Source organism: Scyliorhinus canicula, chromosome 16 (genome assembly GCF_902713615.1).
Source record: "Scyliorhinus canicula chromosome 16, sScyCan1.1, whole genome shotgun sequence".
Lineage (NCBI taxonomy): Eukaryota > Metazoa > Chordata > Chondrichthyes > Carcharhiniformes > Scyliorhinidae > Scyliorhinus > Scyliorhinus canicula.
Window position 1 is genome coordinate 112,216,111 of NC_052161.1, and position 18,634 is coordinate 112,234,744.

An 18,634-nucleotide genomic window follows, 5' to 3' on the forward strand; every position below is an offset into this window, starting at 1 on the left:
AAAGCTAAGCACAAATGAGACAACATCGATGAATAAGGACATGAGGCAAAAATTGAAAGTAAAGACACAAGTCTTACATGAAATGTATGAGCAGCAGGGGGCCGCATGACTAAGGAGAATACAAAGAGATTAGGAGATCGATCAAAGAAAAACAATTAAGGAATAAAGGGATAATGAAATTAAATGAGGGGCAGCACGGTAGCATGGTGGTTAGCATAAATTCTTCACAGCTCCAGGGTCCCAGGTTCGATTCCCGGCTGGGTCACTGTCTGTGCGGAGTCTGCACGTCCTCCCCGTGTGTGCGTGGGTTTCCTCCGGGTGCTCCGGTTTCCTCCCACAGTCCAAAGATGTGCGGGTTAGGTGGATTGGCCATGCTAAATTGCCCGTAGTGTCCTAAAAAGTAAGGTTAAGGGGGGGGTTGTTGGGTTACGAGTATAGGGTGGAAACATGGGTTTGAGTAGGGTGATCATTGCTCGGCACAACATCGAGGGCCGAAGGGCCTGTTCTGTGCTGTACTGTTCTATGTTCTATGAGTAAGGAACGTAGAACAAAACAATAAATATTCAACAAGCACATGAATTAAAAGATTTAAAGGAGGGATGGAAATAGGGCCACCAAGGGGTGGGAAAAGACCAAACCGCAAGCAGGAAAGCAAAATGTCTAAAATACTAAACAAATAAACGTCTTGTGTTCCAGTATTTACCAGGGAGACACATCAGGTGGATTTGACAAGGGAAGATGGGATTAGAAATTAGAAACGGTACGGCACGGTAGCACAGTGGTTAGAACTGTTGCTTCACAGTGCCAGGTTCCCAGGTTTGATTCCCGACTTCGGTCACTGCCTCTGCAGAGTCTGCACGTTCTTCCTGTGTCTGTGTGGGTTTCCTCCGGGTGCTCCGGTTTCCTCCCACATGTCCCGTAAAACGTGCTGTTAGGTAAATTGGACATTCTGAATTCTCCCTCTGTGTACCCGAAAAGGTGCCGTAATGTGGCGACGAGGGGATTTTCACAGTAACTTCATTGCAATGTTAATGTAGGCCTACTTGTGACAATAAAGATTATTATTATAAAATAAAGTGGAGAATATTAAACAAACTAAACAAATTCCAAGAGAATCAAAGCCTGGATTTGGACAGATTGAACCCAAGCATTTTAGCAGAATCTAAGGAAGAGGTAGAAGAGATAATATTGCACACATTTAAGAGTTTGTTGGAGGTTTGACAGATAGCTAACATTATATCTATTATTAGGGAGGGAGATAGAACATATCCAGGGAGAAATAGACCACTCAGCTTCACATCAGTGGCAGGAATATAATCCTACTGAAGGAAAAATGGAGAAGACACCTAGGGCGGGATCTCCCGGTCATGTTGCGCCAGGAAAGCAGCATGGAGCGGCACAAAGCGACTGGTAGATGCCAGGAGATCTGGCTTCCCGAATCTACCTGGCTTGCCACGCCTTGTGAGATGTAACACGATCCTGTGAGATGTTATGATGTGAATTCGACTCATTGTAAGCAGGATCACTTTCTGGCAAATCTGCATATTAGAGTGAGGGACCCTCCCCAAGGCGTGGGATCTAACCCCTTTGCCTTGGAAACTTCAGGAGAGCATCATTCAGTGCCACAAACGGGAACTAGATGAAATGGGACTCTGGGGATTGAGACCCCCAAGTCATGCCCTCTGGGTAGGGTGGCACCCTAACTGCCAGCCTGGCACCCTGGCAGTGCCACTTGGGGCCAGCCTGTCACTTCCAAGGTGACAGTGCCAGCTGCCAGGCCGGCTCTGCCAAGGTGACAGTGCCAGCTGCCAGGGTGCCAGGCTGGCTCTGCCAAGGTGACAGTGCCAGGGTGCCAGGCTGGCTCTGCCAAGGTGACAGTGTCAGGGTGCCAGGCTGGCTCTGCCAAGGTGACAGTGCCAGCTGCCAGGCTGGCTCTGCCAAGGTGACAGTGCCAGCTGCCAGGCTGGCTCTGCCAAGGTGACAGTGCCAGCTGCCAGGCTGGCTCTGCCAAGGTGACAGTGCCAGGCTGGCTCTGCCAAGGTGACAGTGCCAGGGTGCCAGGCTGGCTCTGCCAAGGTCACAGTGCCAGGGTGCCACTGCCAAGGTGACAGTGCCAGGGTGCCAGGCTGGCTCTGCCAAGGTGACAGTGCCAGGGTGCCAGGCTGGCTCTGCCAAGGTGACAGTGCCAGGGTGCCAGGGTGGCTCTGCCAAGGTGACAGTGCCAGGGTGGCTCTGCCAAGGTGACAGTGCCAGGGTGCCAGGCTGGCTCTGCCAAGGTGACAGTGCCAGGGTGCCAGGCTGGCTCTGCCAAGGTGACAGTGCCAGGGTGCCAGGGTGGCTCTGCCAAGGTGACAGTGCCAGGGTGCCAGGCTGGCTCTGCCAAGGTGACAGTGCCAGGGTGGCTCTGCCAAGGTGACAGTGCCAGGGTGCCAGGCTGGCTCTGCCAAGGTGACAGTGCCAGGGCACCAGGCTGGCTCTGCCAAGGTGACAGTACCAGGGTGCTAGGCTGGCTCTGCCAAGGTGACAGTACCAGGGTGCTAGGCTGGCTCTGCCAAGGTGACAGTGCCAGGGTGCCAGGCTGGCTCTGCCAAGGTGATAGTGCCAGGGTGCCAGGCTGGCTCTGCCAATGTGACAGTGCCAGGGTGCCAGGCTGGCTCTGCCAAGGTGACAGGCTGGCTCTGCCAAGCTGACAGTACCAGGGTGCTAGGCTGGCTCTGCCAATGTGACAGTGCCAGGGTGCCAGGCTGGCTCTGCCAAGGTGACAGTGCCAGGGTGCCAGGCTGGCTCTGCCAAGATGACAGTGCCAGGGTGCTAGGCTGGCTCTGCCAAGGTGACAGTGCCAGGCTGGCTCTGCCAAGGTGACAGTGCCAGGGTGCCAGGCTGGCTCTGCCAAGGTGACAGTGCCAGGGTGCCAGGGTGGCTCTGCCAAGGTGACAGTGCCAGGGTGCCAGGCTGGCTCTGCCAAGGTGACAGTGCCAGGGTGCCAGGCTGGCTCTGCCAAGGTGACAGTACCAGGGTGCTAGGCTGGCTCTGCCAAGGTGACAGTGCCAGGGTGCCAGGCTGGCTCTGCCAAGGTGATGGTGCCAGGGTGGCTCTGCCAATGTGACAGTGCCAGGGTGCCAGGCTGGCTCTGCCAAGGTGACAGTGCCAGGCTGGCTCTGCCAAGGTGACAGTGCCAGGGTGCCAGGCTGGCTCTGCCAAGGTGACAGTGCCAGGGTGCCAGGCTGGCTCTGCCAAGGTGACAGTGCCAGGGTGCCAGGCTGGCTCTGCCAAGGTGACAGTGCCAGGGTGCCAGGCTGGCTCTGCCAAGGTGACAGTACCAGGGTGCTAGGCTGGCTCTGCCAAGGTGACAGTGCCAGGGTGCCAGGCTGGCTCTGCCAAGGTGATGGTGCCAGGGTGGCTCTGCCAATGTGACAGTGCCAGGGTGCCAGGCTGGCTCTGCCAAGGTGACAGTGCCAGGCTGGCTCTGCCAAGGTGACAGTGCCAGGGTGCCAGGCTGGCTCTGCCAAGGTGACAGTGCCAGGGTGCCAGGCTGGCTCTGCCAAGGTGACAGTGCCAGGGTGCCAGGCTGGCTCTGCCAAGGTGATGGTGCCAGGGTGGCTCTGCCAATGTGACAGTGCCAGGGTGCCAGGCTGGCTCTGCCAAGGTGACAGTGCCAGGCTGGCTCTGCCAAGGTGACAGTGCCAGGCTGGCTCTGCCAAGGTGACAGTGCCAGGGTGCCAGGCTGGCTCTGCCAAGGTGACAGTGCCAGGGTGCCAGGCTGGCTCTGCCAAGGTGAATAACTGACAGTTTTTAAACAGTGGTGACCTGGGCAGGGGACTGCAATGTGTAGGGATGCAGGGGCACCCGGGGACCCCCTTATAGTGAGTTGGCGATTCGGGGGGGGGGGGGGGTCGCGTTGGGGGCTCGAGAGATTGGGATAGCATTGAAAAATGGCGTGCCGATCTCCCGCTGCACTGAGGAGTTCCAACGACCGGAGCTCCTCAGTTCAGGAAATGGGGCGATGTGCAGCCTTGTCGGGGAGTTTCCCCACTGAGGACCCCGATCTACCCAGATGAGCGTTAGATGGCGGGATGTTTCTCGGCAATCCGAGCGCTGGGAAACAGGTGGCTAATCTCATGCTGAGGGACTTCGTCCCCACTCAGGTAGATCGCACCTCTGGACTGCGATTTTCTGACCTTGCCCCAACAGGAAAAGCCTATTGACTTTAGTGGCACTGGTAAATCGCACTGCCAAACACGTGTTGCCCCTCTTGGACACGGGTCACAACTGACACGACATACAAATCACTTCCACAAGTAGTATTGAATCAAGTTTACTTTATTCGGGTCAAATGTGTCACACGGACTCTTGTGCAGGTAATTATTGTCACACAAACTAATACTTAACCCTGAATAAAAACTGACTTTAACTCAAGAAGTTGCTCAATGTGTTACTCAACTCACGAATCAAATTCAAACATCGCCCCAGTAAGAACAGCTGGCCAAACTTTCTCGAAGGATATTTTATTGATCACCGAGCCCTTGACTGGAGGTACTCTTTCTGCGATGGTTTTTCACTGATGAGGCTTCAAATCCCTGCTTCTTTATACAATTTCTTCCAGCTTCTCGAAAGTTCAATAACGTTAGTTTTATTACTCTCTTGCTGCTGAGGTTATGTTTCACAGATCCAGTAAACTGAATCCATTTGTTCCATTATGCCATAAATCAGCTCCCAGATTAACAGTTTCTGCGACTACAAAGGTTATGTGATCCCTTTTTCGGTGTCTCCGTTGGCCTGGTTTCAAATCATCCTCCAGTTTTCTTTGTCACATGCCTGTTATCTTTCACCCCATCATGCAGCTGCTAATGATCGCCTTTTGAAGCTAAGGTGACCAGCATCCTGTTGAAGAAACTGCATTTCCAGAAATTCTCCAGACCTCTGTGATTTCTCGAGTGTCTGTGTTACTATACCATAACTTAGCCATGTTTCCCAGAAAGCTTCGGGCCAGGCTACATAGGACTGGAAGATCCCACCCCCAGAATACAAAAGCACTGTCTGACCAACCTTCCTGAATACTTTTGAAGGAGTAACATAAAGGAGACAAGAGTAATATAGCAGATGTAATTATCCTAGATTTCCAATAGATCTTCAGTAAGATCTTCACATAACAAACGAGTGCATGTGGAACCAGGAGGTAAGTCACATAATGTGTGGCTAATTAGCTGTGAGACAAACAGCAGATAGTGGAGCTAAAGGATAGCGATTCAGAGTGGCTGAAAGTGGGAAGTAATGTTCCCCAAAGATCAGTGCTGGGACCACTTTGTGCACAATTTGTATTAACAATTTAGACTTTGAAATTAAAAACACATGTCTAAATCCACGGATGACATCAATCTACAGATGGGAAGAAGAGTTAATGTTATTGTACTGCAACAAATGACAAGAAGACATTAATAAACTTGTAGTGTTGGCTTATAATTGACAAATAAATTTCCAGATAAATAAGTCTGGGGTACTACATTTTGGTAAGAAAAATAAAGGCATCATATATTGCTGGAAAAATAAGACTCTAAATGGAGATAGAAGAGTAAAGGGATCTGGGAGCACAAAAGTAACAACGCAAGGTAATAACGGAAACAAAAGGAAATAGCACACTGGGATTTATTTCTAAAAGGATAAAATCGAAAAGTACAGAAGTCATGCTAAACTTGTTACTCTGATCCCGACTAAACCCCAACTTATTCTAGGATACTGGACAGAAATCCAATATTTTATTTAATTGTAAGACCGTGAGGAAAGGCTATTTCGCTCCAGGAGTAATTTCACGCTCAAATAGGGATATGGTATGTTAAACCAAACTGTATTACTAACTTTAACATCATAAATACAAATAGCTTTCAATTACCAGTTAAGAAGGAAGTCAAAGAGGTAAATTAGATATAGCTCTTGGGCTAAAGGATTAAGAGATATGGGGGGGAAGGCAGGATCAGGGTATTGAACATGATGATCAGCCATGATTATATTGAATAGTGGAGCAGGCTCAAAGGGCCGAATGACCTCCTTCTTCTTCTATTTGCTATGTATGATGTATCAACACAGTGACATAATAACCCTTAACTGCTATCTTTATTCCCACTCAAACAACACCCATCTCAGGTCAAAATCCACTTTGAAATACAGGTAGCAGACCCAGGAATACTTGTCCTAAAGAGATGCCTTGGATAAACCACTTTGAGAAAGCAATAGCTTTCAGGAACCAGCTGCAGATTCTTGCCTGTCTCAACTTTCAACCAGCCAGCTTTTGAAATTGCTCCTATCCTGTTCACAGTTAAATCTTTAACACACTGGATTGAGATCACCTGCTATGGTCTGTCCCCAGTCAAATCTTGAACTGAATTGTTTTGAACGAAATTGTTGGTCTGTCCACAAACAGATCTAACCTCACCGTATTGAGAGCACAGCTTCTTGTCTATTCTCATCTCAAGCTAATACTAAACTTAAACTCCAGAAACCGCTCCAGCCCCCGGCTCCTCCCATTAACTTCATTATCTTACTAAACTGAACACATTGGACGGGATTCTCCCTTCTGGGGACAAAGTCCCCAAGCCGGTGGGAAAATGACTCCGGCATCAACGGGCCCTAGGGTGAGGAATTCTCACCTGTCTCGGGGGCTAGGTGGATGCCGGAGGGGTCGGCGCCGCTCCAGCCAGCGCCGAATGGACGGCATGACGCAACGCATTTGGCAAAGGGCCGGCGTGATCTTGCGCATGCGCAGACTGGCTGGCGTATTTTGGCGCATGCGTGGGGGGTTCTCTGCTCCGCGACAGCCCTGGCGGAGCTCTACAGTGCCGGCGCAGAAGGAAGAAGTGCCCCCACGGAACAGGCCCGCCTGCAGATTGGTGGGCCCTGATCGCGGGCCAGGCCACCGTGGGCCCCCCCCCAGGGTTGGATCCCCACACACACACACCCCCCCAACCCCGAAGACTGCCCCCGCTGACTTACCTGCCAGTGTCAGAGGTGAGTGATTCATGCCGGCGGGACTGGCCAAAAATGGACGTCCACTCAACCATCGCGGCCCGGAGAATTGCCGGGGGGGCCGCTGCCAATGGCCCCTAACCGGCGTGGTGTGAATCCCGCCCCCGCCTGAAAAACGCTGCTGGAGAATACGGCAGCCGGCGGTGGGGTGGCGGGGTGGGATTCGCGCCATCCCCTTAGGATTCTTCGACCTGGCGGGGGGGGTCGGAGAATCCCGCCCGTGGTCTCTAATTATTTACTCCCCAAAGTACCCTCTTGATATAAACAAAAGTCCATTAGTCCAAACTTTTACAATGCAGAGTGATATAGTTTAAGAAAGTTTATAAATGTGAGGCCATCCATTTTGGCAGGAATAACAGCAAAATGGACTATTATTTAAATGGTAAAAAATTGCTGTTGTGCAGAAGGTCATGGATATCCTTGTGCATGAATCACAAAATGTTGGTCTGCAGGTGCAGCAACTAATTAAGAAGGCAAATGGAATGTTTTTTAAAATATTTTTTATTCTCCTCCTTTTTCACATTTTCTCCCAAATTTACACCCACCTACAATAAACAATTATCAGTAACAAATATATCAATCCCCATATCAATAACGACAATCCCATCCTTCCACCAAACCCCAAACATTGCCCCGCACCGGAGCACCTCACACCAGAACCCCTCCTCCATATTCTCTCCCAACTCTTCCTCCCACTTCGCTTTGATCGCTTCCAGTGGTGCCTTCTCCTCTTCCAAAATAGCTCCATAAACTTCCGACACTACTCCCTTCTCCAGACCCCCTGTCGTCAGCACCTCCTCCAGCAATGTGGAGGCCGGTTCCTCCGGGAAGCTCTATCTCCTTTCTGGCAAAATCTCGAACCTGCATGTATCTAAACATTTCCCCCTGCTCCAGCCCATATTTCGCTTCCAGCTACTTCAATCCTGCAAACCGACCCCTAAGAAACAAATCTTTTAGTGCCTTAATCCCCTTCTCCTCCCATTTCTGAAAATTAGGCAAATGGAATGTTGTCCTTCATTCCTAGAGGGATGGAGTTCAAAAACAGAGAGGTTATGTTGCAGCTGGTGAGGCCACACCTGGAGTACTGTGAACAGTTTTGGTTTTCTTACTTGAGAAAGGATGTATTGGCATTGGAGGGTGTGCAGAGAAGATTTACTGTGTTGATTCCGGAGTTGAGATACTTATTGGAATTTAGAATAATGAGGGGGGATCGTATAGAAACATGTAAAATTATGAAGGGAATAGATAGGATAGAAGCAGAGAGGTTATTTCCACTGGCGGGTGAAACTAGAACCAGGAGGCATAGTCTCAATATAAAAGGGAGCAGATTTAAGACTGAGTTGAGGGGAAACTACTTCACCCAACGCGTTGTGAATCTGTGGAATTCCCTGCCCAGTGAAGCGATTGAGGCTACCTCGTTAAATGTTTTTAAGGCAAAGGTAGATAGATTTTTGAGCAGTAAAGGAATAAAAGGTTACGGTGAGCGGGCGGGTAAGTGGAGCTGAGTCCACAAAAAGACCATGATCTTATTGAATGGCGGAGCAGGCTCGAGGGGCCAGATGACCTACTCCTGCTCCTAGTTCTTATGTTCTGATGACTGCAACAGTCATACACGAACCCAGTCTTTTTACCCTTGCTGCACCAACTACATATAATGCAATATATCTGAAATTCCTACATTCATCGCACTGCATTGAGCCTTTGTTCGGCCATGCTCGGAATACTATGTCCTGTTATGATCACTATTTTTTTTAAAAGGGTATAGAAAGACTAGGGAGGATGCAAAAGAAAATTTACGAGAATGATACCAGAACTGTGAGCTTATACCTGTCGGGAAAAGATAAACAGGAAAGGAGTCTCATTTCTCCTGAAAAGAGAAAGCTCAGGGTTGATCAAATAGAAAGGTCATTCAAATTCTAAAAGGTTTTGATAGAATGGATATAGAATGGCTATTACCACTTGTTGAAAGAGGAAACTCAAGGCTATCAATTTAAGATAGTCAGCAACAAAATCAAAGAAGGAATGCAGAAGAAACCTCTTTACACAGAGAGCGGTGCGAATGCGGAACTCACCATCACAGGGATTGACTAAAACAAATAGCATAGAAGCATTTAAACAGAAACGAGAAAAGCAATTGTGGAAGAAAGAAAATAGTTGGTTATGGTGGTAAATTTAGATGAGAGGAGGTTTGAGTGGAGTCTAAACACCAGCATGAGCTAGATGAACTGAATGGCCTGTTTCCCTGGTGTATATTCTACATAATTCTATGGTTAAAGGATTTCATAGGACAGAGAGAAGGAAACTGTTTGCTCTGACTCAAAGCTGAGTCAAAGAGTTAAGTTTTCAGGAGGAGAGAGAGAGGCACCGGGATGGAGAGGTGGAGAAATTTAGGGAGAGAATTCTATGCCTGAGATGACCAAAAGCATGGTCACCAATGATGGAGCAAAGGATGTGGAGAATGAACAAGTGACCAAGAGATTTCTGCAGAGGTGATGAAAAATCAAATTAATTCCTTCCGTCCACTTCTGCTAGGTTCAGAAAAGACATTTACAACTTTTGACCACTACCATCATCTTCTGTTGGTATCTTGCAGATCCTCCCAAGGTTGCATCCGCAACATGAGCAGACAAGATTTGTTCTGCCTTCTCCTCTTGGGTGTCCATCTTCCTAGGGCCTGTTCTTCTCGGACACCGTGCACGACAACCTTGTCCTGCACGAAGAAAAGTGCTTGTTATTGCCAGGCACTGACTCTTGAATATGGCAACTATTTCAGAAATCTATTCACTTCTGCTTTGGAATTCCCACTGAAGGTGGTAAGGCTGGCGTCCATGCGTGCAGGTGACTCAATACATTTAAAAGAAGTCTTCCTTGAGTAGTTCCCACGACAGATCGTTTATTGCTCAGGGTGCTTGACATCCTTTGATTTATGGATGCGCTTTCCAGGTAAATATAGGTAGGGTGTCTGCAATGTACATGGATGGTAGTTTACTGCTGTCACACTTCACAAGTTTTGTGAGGTAAGAATCTCAGCTACAATGGGGAGGGATCCCAAGGGTTAGGCCATTTCCTTGTGCGTGGTCATGGCCGTAGCACCAGCAGATCTTTTGACACCTATTCTCATGACTCCAATTTCAAATTTACACCGCTCTCGGATTCTCGTTTCCTGTTTCTGCTTTGGTTCACGGCGTGAAATTGTTGCAAGCTTTAAAAGCAATGTTTTACGCCGAGCTGCACCACGTTCACAGGGGTGTCCTCTGCGAAATTGTGACAGAACAGAAAGGCCATGAACTGGATGTCTGGTGATTATTAGAATCCCTACAGTGCAGAAGAAGGCCATTCTGCCCATCGGGTATTCACCAACCCACCAAAAGAGCACTCGACCTAGGCCCCCGTCCCCCCATCCCTATAACCCCACCTAACCTACACATCTTTGGACACTCAGGGGGCAATTTAGCATGACTAGTCCACCTAAGCTGCACATCTTCGGACTGTGGGAGGAAACCGGAGCACCCAGATGAACCCCTTGCAGACATGGCAAGAACGTGCAAATTCCACAGTCACCCAAGGCCGGAATTTAACCCACTGTGCCACCATGCTGCCCCTACTCCTATTTTCTATGTTCCATGTTCCTATGAACCTTTTGGTAATGATAATTAAGGACAAAATGACTAGTCACTTGGGAACATGCTGGTTAATTCAACAAAGCCAGCACGGATTTGTGAAGGCAAATCATATTTAACTAACTTGCTGAAGTATTTTTGATGAGATAACAGAGAGGGCTGGTGAGGACAATGTTGTCGATATGTTGCACATGAACTTGCAAAAAGCATTTGATAAAGTGCCACACAACAGACCTATGGACAAAGTTAGACCTCAGAATAAAACGGACAGTAACAACATGGATACAAAATTGGCTGAGTGACAGGAAACAGAGTAGTGGTTAATAGTTGTTTCTCAGGTTGGAGGGGAATTCCCCAAGGGTAAATGTTAGGACCTCTGCTCTTTGTGATATACATTAATGATCTAAATCTTGGGGTGCAGGGCACAATTTCATAATTTGCAGATGCTGCAAAACTTGGAAGGATTGTGACCTGAGAGGTGGATGGTGCCGCACTTCAAAGGGACACAGACAAGTTGGCGGAATGGGAGGTGGCAGATGAAATTTAATGCAGGGAAGTGTGAAGTGATTAATTTTGGTAGGAAGAACATGGAGAGGCAACATAAACTAAAGGGTACAATTCTAAAGGGGATGGAGGAGGAGGGGGACCGGGGTGTATATTTGCATAAATCATTGAAGGTGGCAGAACAGATAGAGAGAGCAGTTAATAAAGCATGCGGCATCCTGAGGTTTATCAATAGGGAGATAGAGTACAAAAGCAAAGGGGTTAGGTTAAACCTGTATAACACACTGATTCAGCCACATCCAAGGTAATGGGTCCAGTTCTGGGCACCACACTTTCGGAAGGATTGAAGGCATTGGAGGGGATGCAGAAAAGATTCACGAGAAAGTTTCCATGAACGAGGAAATTCCGTGGCATAAACAAATTGGAGAATTGGGGCTGTTTTCCTTGTGGAAGAGAAGGTTGAGAGCTGATTTGATACAGGTATTCAAAATCTTCAGGAGCTCAGATAAAGTAGTCGGGGAGAAACTGTTCCCATTGTTGGCAGGATCGAGAATTGAAGGGCACAGATTGAAGGCAATTGGAAAAAGACGTGAGGGAAAACGTCATTACGCAGCAAGTGGTTAGGAACTGGAACATACTGCCCCGAGAGGTGGAGGCAAGTTCAATTGAGGGAACTGGATTACTGTTTGAAAAGCAAGAACGTGTGAAGCTACTGGGGGTGGCACTTGGTGAAGTGCTCCTTCAGAGGGCCAGCACAGACACGATTGACCCATAAGGCCTCCTTCTGTGCTCTAAACATTCTATGGTTCTATATCAGCCATGATCTCATTGAACAGCAGAGCAGACACGATGGGCTGAATGGCCTACTTCTGCATCTTATGGTCTTATGGATTCAGGTGGTGATGGCTTACTCCTATTCCTATGTTATGGCACAGCCAGTAATAGTTAAAGTTGCTACCTGTTCAGACACCCACTGATGTTACCTGCGAAAGGGTCTCAAAGCCCTGAAGGATAATTTGAAACATTGGTTTGCACTGGTGCATATTTGTTTGGAATAATGTGATGAACCATGTACAACCCAGTGAGGAACCAAACCAGTCATTGTGTAAACAATTAATAAAGAAAAAAAACACACAACAAAAGACTAATATACACTATGGCATTTAAGTATATGAATAACAAAACACACCGCATTATCTGAAGTTAACTCTTGTTCCCAAAATGTACCCCCGCTCCCTGAAATCACTGTGTCATCCTTTTTCCCAAGCAACAACCTATTTCAGTCACTCTATATAGGTCAAATCCAGCTAACAGTTACCACACATTACCGCTTAGGTGACCCAAGTCTAGGAAAACATCTCTTCCTGGTTCAGCAAAGGCACAAAACTGCATCTTTTAGATGAGAGTATCTGCAATTTGCCCTGGTTCTAAATGTTGGCTGGATCAGGACTCCGTTTATCGGATCATAGATGGAACTGTTGGACGGAGAACTAGCCTCGTCCCCAATGAGAGTACTAGCAATTATACAGATCAGTCTCTTTGATATATCCCTCAGTGGATTCTGCTGTCTGCCTCTCTCAAATTCCTTGCCTTTAGAAGTTACCATTTGTATAACCCCATTGATCTCTGGAAAACAATGTTTTTGATATTGCCATTAGCATCTCAATGTCTCTAGACTTCTGCTAATCTTGTTATTATAGAATAGAATTTACAGTGCAGAAGGAGGCCATTCAGCCCATCAAGTCTGCACTGGCTCTTGGAAAGAGCACCCTACCCAAGGTCAACACCTCCACCCTATCCCCATAACCCAGTAACCCCACCCAACACTAAGGGCAATTTTGGACACTAAGGGCAATTTATCATGGCCAATCCACCTAACCTGCACATCTTTGGACTGTGGGAGGAAACCGGAGCACCCGGAGGAAACCCACACACACACGGGGAGGATGTGCAGACTCCGCACAGACAGTGACCCAAGCCGGAATCGAACCTGGGACCCTGGAGCTGTGAAGCCATTGTGCTATCCACAATGCTATCGTGCTGCCCCATTACTGGGCAAATCGAATCTCATTATTCTTCGAGGTGCCTCCGGGTGTCACTTTTCTGTTATTTTATTTTCATCTCAAATTCACTGTTAATCTTGTTAACTTTCCACATTCCTGACTCTAACCCTGGATTTTAGGACATACTCAGTTCAGGCAGGACTATAACAGACACAGAATTTTGGGTCATTGCAGCTCACCGCTCTTGTATCAACTCCCTTGAGAGTCATCACCTCAGCCCCAATCTCTGTCCTTTCTCCCATGCCCATTTAGATTTTTCTTCTCAAATATTTATAGATTATTAGCGGACACAGAAAGCAAAGAGACTCGAAATCTTAAAACCCTCTATATTTTGACTAAATCCAGAATTATCAAGCTAATTCCCAGCAAAACATAATTTGCGAACCGTAGCCAGAGTCAATCGGTCACAGTTTTACCCATCCTCATATGAAATGAAAATCGCTTATTGTCACAAGTAGGCTTCAAATGAAGTTACTGTGAAAAGCCCCTAGTCGCCACATTCCGGCGCCGGAGTCATATTGACTCTCGTGAAGAATCATGGTATTAATTTTGGCTTTCTATCTTTTTTTTTAAGAATATCTTTGTTTATTCAGTGAGTGCTACTGATAATATTCAGAGAAGCTTACGTAAGTTGATGAGGTTATTGGCATGACAGAGCAGTATTAACACACACAGTGGAAATTACAAGATTGCTTAAACCCCCTGGGTTAATTCTACTGATGTTAATTCAACTCCCACACGCTGCCTTGCTCAGGAACTCTTCCGAGCATCGCCTCCTGATAGGCAAGAGAATACAGAATACTTGAGAGTGGATTCATGGAGCTCGGTAGCTATCTAAATTTTAAAAACGGTCCTGATGATGATGCTGTGTCTTTTTGAAGAAAAGAATCAAGATGAAAAACAAACACTTCCTAAGAAATGGCGGGCAGTCACTTCTAAGGGCCTCTGTTGAGTTGTAGCACAGTCAATCGATTGTGCATTACTTTCATTGCTACCATTTCATGTGCAACTGACCCAATATTTTCATGGCTCTGCCAAGAGACTGTGACAGGATCGGGGTTATGCTGCTGAAATCAGTAAAAACGGTTGGCAAAAAAATGTTCTATTAAGGTAGAAGTTACTCTCAGTACACTTAATGCACTTATATCCATTTCTCTCTCCATTAATTTAACGACTAACATTAACCCATCTAAATTTGCACACCAGACATATCACCATAAAAAGTAAAGAGGGGCAGAAATTAAAATTAATAAGAGTCGTATGATACTGATGTGGCTCTAGACACACACATTGGAGGCTCCCAGTAATAAACAAAGACGTTTATTGATGAAGGCAAAGGCAGTTAAGTAATAGGCACAGAACACGATATAAAAGGTCTTAACACTTTGGCTCCGTGGTCCACACTGTCCAGGGTCCTGCTCCCAGGGCCCTGCACAAAGTCCCCCATTGGCAGGGGTTCACTTAAGCCCCAAGCCGGTCACGTGATCCATGGACCTCGCCCACTTAAAAGGGCCACACCACCACATCCCGCCCATATTAAATACCTTATTACAATTGTAGTAATCCACGGGAGGCAGGAGTTCCGTCACCACACCAACATCTATTTACAATAACGATATTACAGGAGCAGCTACAAAACAGTGCTGCTAGCAGTCCAGTCAACTGCTCATAAAGCCTACACAGGTGATTATATGGGCCCCCTCAATGAGCTATCATTACACCCCTCCCCCCCAAGGTCCGAGGAATTCCTGCCAGCTGGCATTCCTCTGAGCTTCTTCCTGCTCCTCATGTCTGGGTCTGTCACCTCTGTGTCGTCCGCCGGGTCGTTCACCAAAGTGGGCGGGGTGTACCTTATAGGTGCCCGTCTTTTCCTTGACGACCTCCTTGGAAGTTGTTCTTCCTCCTTCTCGGGGAGAGGTGTCGCGGCGGCCTCGTCGAGTGTATCCATCTCCGACCCTGATGACTGGATGACGGGGTCTGGAGAAATTGCTCGGGGCTGGGTATCCTTTCCGTCTGGGCTATCCCAGCTTGAGGCGGTCCTGCTTCGCCTGCCTCCAGGTGTGATTCCGCTGCACTTATTTGGTCTAGGTGTTTCTTCAGCACCTTACCTCCTATTGAAACCTCATAGGATATGGGCCCTGTTTGGGACTCTACCGTGCCTTTGACCCACGTTGGTCCATTCCCATAATTCTTGACCCAAACCGGTGCCCCCACCTGGAAATGTCTCTGCTGCTGACTATTATCATGCCCCCTGCGTTGGGCCTCCTGTTGTTTCTCCACTTTCCCCGTTAAATTTGGGAAAAGGAGACTCAGCCTCGTTCGCAGCTGCCTTCCCATTAAGAGTTCAGCTGGCGGTATGCCCGTTGTGGAATGCGGTGTGGTCCTGTAATCAAACAGCCAGCGGGAAAGCTTTGTGTCTATTGACGCTGCCGGCTGCTTCTTGAGTCCTGCTTTAAGTGTCTGGACCGCTCTCTCTGCCAGGCGGTTGGTCGCTGGATGGTAAGGGGCCGTTTTGATGTGACGGACTCAGTTTTCCTTCAGGAATTTTCCAAATTCCCCACTTGTGAATGCCGTTCCGTTGTCCGACACCAATACCTCCGGAAGTCCATGTGTTGTAAACGAGGCCCTGAGCTTTTCAATTGTCGATGCTGTGCTTGCCGTGTTTACCCGGTGGACGTCCAACCATTTGGAATGGGCGTCCACTATCACCAAAAACATTGAGCCCATGAAAGGGCCGGCATGGTCAATATGCAGGCCCATGCATTGCACCCATGGTCTGCCTGGCCATTCCCACGGGTGCAATGGCGCCGCTGGTGGCACTCCTGGAACCGACGTACCAAGGCTGCTATGTCTGTGGCCAAACCTGGCCACCAAACGTAGCTTCGAGCTAGCATCTTCATTTTAGACACCCCTGGGTGTTCGTGATGTAACTCAGTTAAGATTGCCTGACGGCCCTGAGCTGGGACGATTACCCGGGCTCCCCATAATAGGATACCGTCTTCTACGGTTATTTGGTCCCTTCTGCTCCAGTATGGGTGCATCTGGGCTCCACTGGTCTTTCCAGTTCCCCTGTTAGCAGTAAATGCTTCATCTTGGCTAAAACTGGGTCTTTTTGCGTCCACAACCGAATATGTTGTGCATCTACTGGTAGGGTGTCCAAAAAATTTAGAGTCATTACTGTCTCCTCTACTTTTGGTATTTGCGGCGGAGTGTCCGGGAGGGGAAGTCTGCTCAAAGCATCTGCATGTGCTACTCGCGTTCCCGGTCTGTGCTCCAGAACGTATCTATATGCCGCCAGTAGCAACGCCCAGCGTTGGATTCTAGCTGATGCAATCGGGGGTATTGACTTGTCTTCTTTGAATAACCCTAATAACGGCTTATGGTCCATCACTATGGTGAATGTCCGCCCGTACAGATACTGGTGAAATTGTTTTACTGCGAATATCACCGCCAGTCCTTCCTTCTCGATTTGGGCGTACTTCCTCTCAGCCATCGCCAAGGTCCTCGAAGCATAGGCTATTGGCCGTTCTTCCCCATTCCTTCCTCTATGGGCTAAGACGGCTCCTACCCCGTAGGGGGATGCATCACAAGTGACCACCAACTCCTTCCTTGGGTCATAATGCTAGAGGACATTTTTGGATGACAGCTGTTCCTTAATGTCCCTAAATGCTCGCTTTTGGCGAGTGGACCATTTCCATTCTTGCCCCTTTTTTAGTAGCTGGTGGAGGGATTCTAGGATGGACGCCCTATTTTCAGTAAATTTTCCATAATAGGTTACCAACCCTAGAAATGATCGTAACTCCTGGACCGTGGTGGGAGCTGTGGCTTCTTTTATTGCCCTTACTCTGTCTTCTAATGGATGTAAGCCTGACTCGTCTACTTTATATCCCAGGTACGTCACTTGAAAAACACTTTTTTCCCTTTTTAGCCGTACGCCTGCCTTTGCGAAACCTGAGCACTTTCTCCAGGTTCCTTAAGTGTTCCCTGTTTGTCCTACCCGTGATTAAGACATCGTCCAAATAAATCGCCACCTGCGGTAGCCCCTGCAGAATATTTTCCATCGTACGCTGGAATATAGCGCAGGCTGATGACACTCCAAACGGTAGCCTAGTATAACAAAAAAGGCCCTTCAGGGTGTTGATCGTAGCGAACTTCTGGGAGCCCTTGTCCAGTTTTAACTGCAGGTAGGCGTGGCTCATGTCTAGTTTCGTGAACAAAAGCCCACCTGCCAATTTGGCATATAGGCCGTCTATTTTCGGGATTGGGTATTTGTCCAGCAGTACGTATTTGTTTACTGTTTGAAATCTCCACAGAGACGTATCGAGCCGTCTGGCTTCAAAATTAGAACCACCGGCGCTGCCCATTCCGAGAATTGTACTGGTCTGATAATGCCGTCGCGCCATAACCTTTCTATTTCGTCATCTACTTTCTTCCTTAATGCAAAAGGTACCGGCCTGGCCTTACAAAATTTCGGAAGGGCTTCTGGGTCCACGTGCAAAGTTGCTTTGGCGCCTATGATTTCCCCCAAACCTTCCTGGAAGACCTCCGGGTATTTTTGGAATACTCCACTCAACTGCCCGCTTCCACTCTGGAAAATTTTCATCCAATCTAATTTTAGGTCTTTCAGCCAGTTCTGTCCAATTAAGCTCGGTCCGGAGCCCTCTACTATCGTCAACGGTAATCTGAGCAATTGTTTCTCATATTCCACAGGTACATAAATCGTGCCTAGAACTTCCAGGGGTTCCCCCGTGTAGGTTTTAAGTTTCGTCGATGTTTTTGTTAGGGTTAGTGGCTGGAGTCCATCTTTGATTTTTCTAAATGCTGCCATTCCCATTACTGATACGGCCACACCCATGTCTATTTCCATTATTGTCGGCCGCCCGTTCACCCGTGGGGTAATCTTAATGGGTTCTGCTTTCTTCGTTGTAATATTATATAATTGTTCCCCTTCGGAGGAGGATGGGGCATCTAGGTTGTGTACTTCCCTGCGTCCCCACCGGCTATTCCTCTTTTGCCACCTCCTTCTAGAGTTTCTGTCGTTGTTACCCCACTCTGTCTGGTGCCAGAAACGGTCCTTCTCTGTTGGGGGAGCCTCAGACGGTACTTCCCTCTGTCTCCAATTAGTCCTGGCAGACTTGGGGGCAGTTCTGGGGTTTTCCTTTTTCCCTCTATTCCTCAGGTTTTTCCTGAGAGCGGCTATCTGGTAGCAGGACCCGTTGTGGTAGTCCATCTCACAGGTATCTACCTCCATTGGCGTGCCCTGTAGTTCCTGCGCCCCACTTGCTGCCTTTTCTAGGGACAGTGCGAGGTGTAACGCCTGCCTGCAGTCTAGCTCCGTTTCCGCCAACAGGCGTTTCTGTATTGTGAGGTCATTTATACCACACACTAACCGGTCCCGAAGCATTTCATTTAGCGTCGGGCCAAACTCAC